Source organism: Helianthus annuus, chromosome 5 (assembly GCF_002127325.2).
Source record: "Helianthus annuus cultivar XRQ/B chromosome 5, HanXRQr2.0-SUNRISE, whole genome shotgun sequence".
Classification (NCBI taxonomy): Eukaryota; Viridiplantae; Streptophyta; class Magnoliopsida; order Asterales; family Asteraceae; genus Helianthus; species Helianthus annuus.
The window spans coordinates 29,865,980-29,872,358 of NC_035437.2; the positions used below are offsets into that span (position 1 = coordinate 29,865,980).

Consider the following 6,379-nt stretch of genomic DNA (forward strand, 5'->3'; position numbering starts at 1 on the left):
TTATTAAATAAAATCAACTAAACTTTTAAGGTTAAATAAAAACAAATAAAGATCTATTCACACAACTATTGTTGACCCAAATTTCTTTTACACATGAAACAGGTACACATGGTTGATAGCTACTTGAGGAGACACATAGGATTGTGCCTTAGAATAATTAAATCAAGACCTACGTTATTTTCCTTTTGTATTTTGAATATTGTGTGGTTGTATTTGGAACGATTATTTGGTTATGTGAGGTAAATTAATATTGTTGGTATTAAATATTCAAACTTTAAATAATTGTCAAAAGCTATGAAACAATCATATCATGCCCCGTACCATATCCGCTGCAGGTCGGGGTGTGACAGATTGGTATCAGAGCCTGAGACTATAGGGAATTAAGATAGGTTATTAGACCCATAGACTTAGACTATAGTCATATTTGCCCTTAGGTACTTATGTGCTTACTTGTTTAATTGTTTCTAGCTTTGAAATATTTAAAGAACATATGCCATGATCATTTGTAATTTGTTATGTGCATTACATGTTAATATGTGTTTCATTATTTATATTCTACGTACTATTATTCATGTTGCGCTCGCATGCATTATATAATATATACATATTATATACTATAATTTATTATTTCAATATCGATACATCAAAAGTTTCAATTTTAAATTTTCTTTTAATGTTACTTGACTTTCATTCATTTTGAGTTTTGAATTTCATTTGAGTTCCTTGTCTAGTCAAAGTGGGTTCGCGTGACGGACATGTAGTAACTGGAAGGGTTAAGTACCGGTAGTCAGGACGTCCTGTCTAGGCTTGGCATTCGTATAAATCCATTAAGGACCCGTTGCCTACCTGGGGACCATCGATGAGAGTACCAATACCTATTAGGGCAAAGCATGTCACGCCAAACGTCACGTAAACCAACAACACTTTGATAAGTCAAACGTACCCACATTAAGTCATGAGTGCCCTCCCTCAATGTTTCATATCACCCTAAATCCAGTCATTTCATGATTTCTTTTGGGCTAGTTGTATGTCAAAGGGTAGACACATGCGGGTCATGCAAGCGTTGTTAATCACGAGGGCCCACGTGATTACGAAAGTGATGCATGGAAGGCATATTGAAACTCTAAGATATACCAAACCTATAACTTTTAGTATTTCATTTTGAAATATTGTCTCATCCTTTGTTTCATTTGACTCCATTCATCATATGATTTTATGATGAAATGTTTACTTATTATATTTTATTAATGAGATGTCACGTTCCACATTATTTTATATTATAAGCTTCAAATTTCTATATATACCATAAGTTTCTTATTCATTATGTTAAACACACTTTACGTCCACTTGTGTATATACCTAAAATTCAAAACCTATTACGTTCAATCCTTGTAGATGTCTGCCAAACGCAACCTCAACGGAAAGCGTGTCGGGAATTCTGGACGTCGCATGGCGTCTCACCTTGCCAAAGAGATGGCCGCTATCCTTCCCAACATCGTGGCTCAAGTTCACCAAACCCTCAAGGGGGCCGATGACCAAGAGACCCAGGGTGGTTCTGGTTCGTCCAAATGCTCATTTAAACATTTCAAGTCTTGTGACCCTCCTACTTATGAAGGCACCAGTGGTGCGACTACTCTTCTCCGTTGGTTCGAAGAAATGGAGAGTACGTTTCTAAACTCTGAGTGTCCCAACAATCGTAAGGTTCGATATGCTACGGGTCGTTTGCTAGGAAATGCATTAACTTGGTGGAATGCTGAGAAAAATACTCGTGGTGAGGAAGCTTCTGTGGCCTTGACCTGGGAGCAGCTCAAGGAGATTATGAAGGAGGAGTTTTGCCCCCAACACGAAATCAAGAACTTAGAAGATGAATTCTGGGCTTTGAAACAGGTTGAAGGTGAGAACACGGCTTACAATAAGCGGTTTCATGAGCTTACAAAGATGGTTCCATATTTATTCACTCCCCTTACCCGACTCATCCAGCAGTACATTAAGGGTCTCCCAGCCGTCATCAAGGACACGGTGGAAGGTAGTAAACCGACTACTCTCGAACAGGCCATGCGTCTAGCTGGCCAGCTCACCGAAAATCGAGTACAATCAAAAGACCTGAAACGTAAAGGGGATCAGGGTTCATCGGACAAGGCTCCTGCGGAAAAGCCAAAGGAGGTTAAAGAAACAAAAACTGAATCGTCTTCTCACTCTGGTTTTCAGAAGAAACGCAAGGGAAATGGAAGAAACTATGCGGTTACCACAAACCCCCCTATCCCAGCCGTGCCATTGAACCAGGTCGCACCGACTATCCACCCAAACAAAAAGCCCTACACTGGTCCTCACCCTCAATGCAACACCTGCCACTATCACCATCAACCCACCGTACCTTGCCGACTGTGTGCCAATTGTGGGCGATATGGTCATCTGAGTACCACATGTCGTACCCCTCAAAACCAAGCTCCACCTCCTGCCCAAAACATGATCCAACCCTATCAACAACCACAATATCCCATGGTACCCTATATTAGGGCCTGTTTCAATTGTGGTGACCCTACCCATTTAAGAAACACGTGCCCTAGACTGGTTAACATCATTAATGCTCAAGCCCAAGCAAACCCAGTTAACCAAGGGAATCAGGCTAACCCAGCACACCCACCAGCAAGAGGGAGAGCCTATAACATCAACGCTAACCCAGCTGAAGTCAACAACAACGGCGCGAATGAGAAACCTAACTAGCCTTATTCCATCATAAAGACTCAAGGCCCGCTCTAGTTGCTTATTTTAATTCCATTCCAAGCTTTTACTAATTACATTTCTTGTTTTGACTATTCAAGTTACAATTGTTTTCAATTTGAGTTTTAACATTTCAAGTTAACATTATTCCATGTTATTTCCATCGTTGCAATCAATGTTATGTTACGCCATTGTTTTTCATTACATTTCATGTCATCATACATCACGGTGGACCTTGTCTCATAACTTAGGGAGAGTGGGTCACGCCTCACATTTTTAGGCTGACCACTTCCTTATAACACCAGTTAGAGGTACCGCCTTCATTTAGTCTTGCTTCCTTTGGATTCAAGACTCAAGCATTGGTCGTTGTGTTTGTTTATGTTTGGTAGATTTTAGAATGAGTCGCATAGAACTGATCATGATTTGATAACAAAGCTAGTGAAAATTTGACAAAGACATGGTGGATACGCCGCTGGTACTTCCTATATATAAGTGTCTTTGTCAAACGATCAAAAGCATTGTTAGATTGTCATGAGAGGTTCTGTGTAAGTAGTGTCGATTTTAGTTTGGATAACGATGTGGTTGAAGATTCCTTTTGTGATTTCATGTGTAACAATATCAGTACAACGCTTTGATTTCCTCAAAATCCCATATCATGACGCAAATTCCAATTAGCCATCATGATTTCAACTCAGTAGTAAAACCTTGTCATAATACGAACCACCTCCGTGTTATAACGCTTTTCACACCTACACCTCTGGCAACAAAGAACGATTCCTCTACCAGGAACATTACCGCCACAATCGAACTTAAACCCCAACCGCCACAATCGAACTTAAACCCCACTTTGACTCTATAATGTAAACTATTAGGAAACAAGCTAAAACAGTTACCGATTAAGGCTTCCTTTTAATTTCGGGATGAAATTCCTAAAAGTAGGGGAGACTGTAACATCCGTCAAAATGGAATTCCAAAATCCGACCCGTTTTGAAATTCGAATCCCAACTTTTGAAACTCGAAAATTTTCGCGAATTTAAATAAATGATGGGAGATTTTATCTAGTTATTTATTTATTTTGTTAAATATCAATATAGTTGTTTATTCAATTAATTATTAATTAATTTAATTAATTTAAAAGTTTATAAAGATATACACTAGTTAGTTATTGGAGGTTAAAAAATGAGTTTTTAGACTATTTTAAGTTCTATAACCAAGTTGACTAAATATTCAAGTTGAGGGATCTTATTTGAAAGTATGAAACTTCTTTTGATTAACAGCAACACAAAAATAATAATAACAAAAATAAAAATAATAAGAAAACATTTGGATTGTTTTGATTCTACACTAAAACCTCTGGGACTTGTATGCAATTTTTCCAAAACCTTCAAAAACAATATGAGGCCATCTCTTTTATTCTTAGACGGGAATTGTTTCTTTTTAAATTCCTTTCATTTAACAGCCATGTTTCCTTCTTTTCCTATTCATTTGATTGATTATTATAATCAGCAACTTTCCTTACCTTTCTAAATCATGAACTTGGTCGTTTTCCTTAATCCGAACCGTGTACCCGAGATTTATGTTGATTGAAGGATTCCAAAATTACGGCAAACAGAAAGGTTATAAGTAAACCTTTACTTCAAACGTAAACCTCACTTTTCACACCTCCATCATCTCGACACCCTCACTACACCACCACACTAGCTTTTCGGTTGTCGTTACGCTACGCCAGAGTTAACAAGATCCACCGGAGACGCTCGGACATCACCCGAAGATTCTCTCGCTTTGAAGACGATACTGGAAGCTACCGGAGCCGTTCGAAGCCGTTGCCGAATCTGCGAGATGCCGGAGACGACCAAAGCCACGACGAGGAACCACCTTTGCTTCGGTATACCTTTCTTTTTTTCTTTGTTTCATCGTTTTGTCAACTGTTAAAGCATTACTATTTTTGACATTATAAGCATTCAAGAAAAACTGCAAGTTTGGAAACTTGCATTCAGTCGAACAGTTCCTTGTTTCAAAAGAAGAAGAATGATGATGATGTTTTTTTAAATAAAAAGAAAACAACTATACTTCACAAACTAGAACACAGAACAGTGCCTGATGTTGTTTAAACCAAGCACAGTGGACGCGGGTTCGACCCAGAAGAACTCGCCGGAGAATACGAGTTCGACGGAACTCAACACGACTTGTTTCGTTATATATTCTTTTCCTAATAATAAAATGGTTTTATTTCTTTTTTCAAGAACTGCGGAAAGGTTAATCAAACTCTAGGAATTTGAACAATGGGTTTTGTTTAGTTCTTTCTAGTTGCTGTTTCAAATCATTAATTTAACCTCCTCAATTAAAACCAAACGATTGTTGTATGCTTTAAAACATTACAATAATAGATTGTAGCTATGACTAATTCATTCAATCATAACATTTAATGCAAAAATATTAAAAAGGAGGATTCTAATAAAACAAAATAAAAAAAAAATAGAATGTAAACCTTAAAATCCAAAGAGTTATGTTTAACCTATGGATTTTTAACAAACCGTTACGCGTTATTTTAATTATTTAGGTTAACCGCTTCCGTCCATTTGGAAACCTTTTCTCAATCTATACCCGTGCGTTATTTTACAAGAAATCGCAACCCAACCACTGTGAGTAGATCTTACTTTCCCCCTTTTTGTCACTTTAACTTTTTGGGTTGTTTCATGTGTCATATTTCATACGTTTTGTATATTTTTTTTATAACATGCCAAGTTAAGTGTTATATGTGCTCATTGTTTGTTTCGTACCTTACATTACATGTTATCATTCATATGCTATATGTGTTTACCGCTTTATATCAAGTGTTTCATAGTATCGCTTTTCGCCTTTCGAGGCTTGAATCGCATCATTTTTCGCTTTTCGCCTTTCGGGGCTTGAATCGCATCATAGTATCGCTTTTCGCCTTTCGGGGCTTGAATCGCATCATGGTTTCATAGTATCGCTTTTCGCCTTTCGAGGCTTGAATCGCATCATTGTTTCATTTCTTATGGTTTGTTATGTCATGTTACATTATTTACATATGGATTGGTTGATTATTGAATTAATTGATTTATGTCACCTACTACACTTAATATTGCATGTTAAATAATTTTTATTAAATAAAATCAACTAAGCTTTTAAGGTTAAATAAAAACAAATAAAGATCTATTCACACAACTATTGTTGACCCAAATTTCTTTTACACATGAAACAGGTACACATGGTTGATAGCTACTTGAGGAGACACATAGGATTGTGCCTTAGAATAATTAAATCAAGACCTACGTTATTTTCCTTTTGTATTTTGAATATTATGTGGTTGTATTTGGAACTATTATTTGGTTATGTGAGGTAAATTAATATTGTTGGTATTAAATATTCAAACTTTAAATAATTGTCAAAAGCTATGAAACAATCATATCATGCCCCGTACCATATCCGCTGTAGGTCGGGGTGTGACAGATCAATGATATCAAACCTAATCTTGTGAGAGTGCGGAAACCAATCACAAGATGATTCAAGATAAACCGAAAATGAGAAATAACAAGAACACCAAAATCACTTTTAACTCACACACGTTTCGATTACTTTGACAAGCAAAAACGTCTGGTATGAGTACACAACCAAAATCTCCTCCCTTTCTAGC

At 36.9% G+C, this 6,379-nt stretch overlaps 1 long non-coding RNA gene across 1 annotated transcript; it reads left to right on the plus strand.

Annotated features, from left to right (window-relative positions):
• The first annotated feature begins 4,177 nt into the window (after nt 1-4,177).
• LOC118492327 lies at nt 4,178-6,079 on the plus strand. Its single transcript, XR_004893211.1, has 3 exons — nt 4,178-4,606; nt 5,282-5,363; nt 5,948-6,079. It is a non-coding gene; the product is annotated as an uncharacterized LOC118492327 (long non-coding RNA).
• Nucleotides 6,080-6,379: the final 300 nt, after the last annotated feature.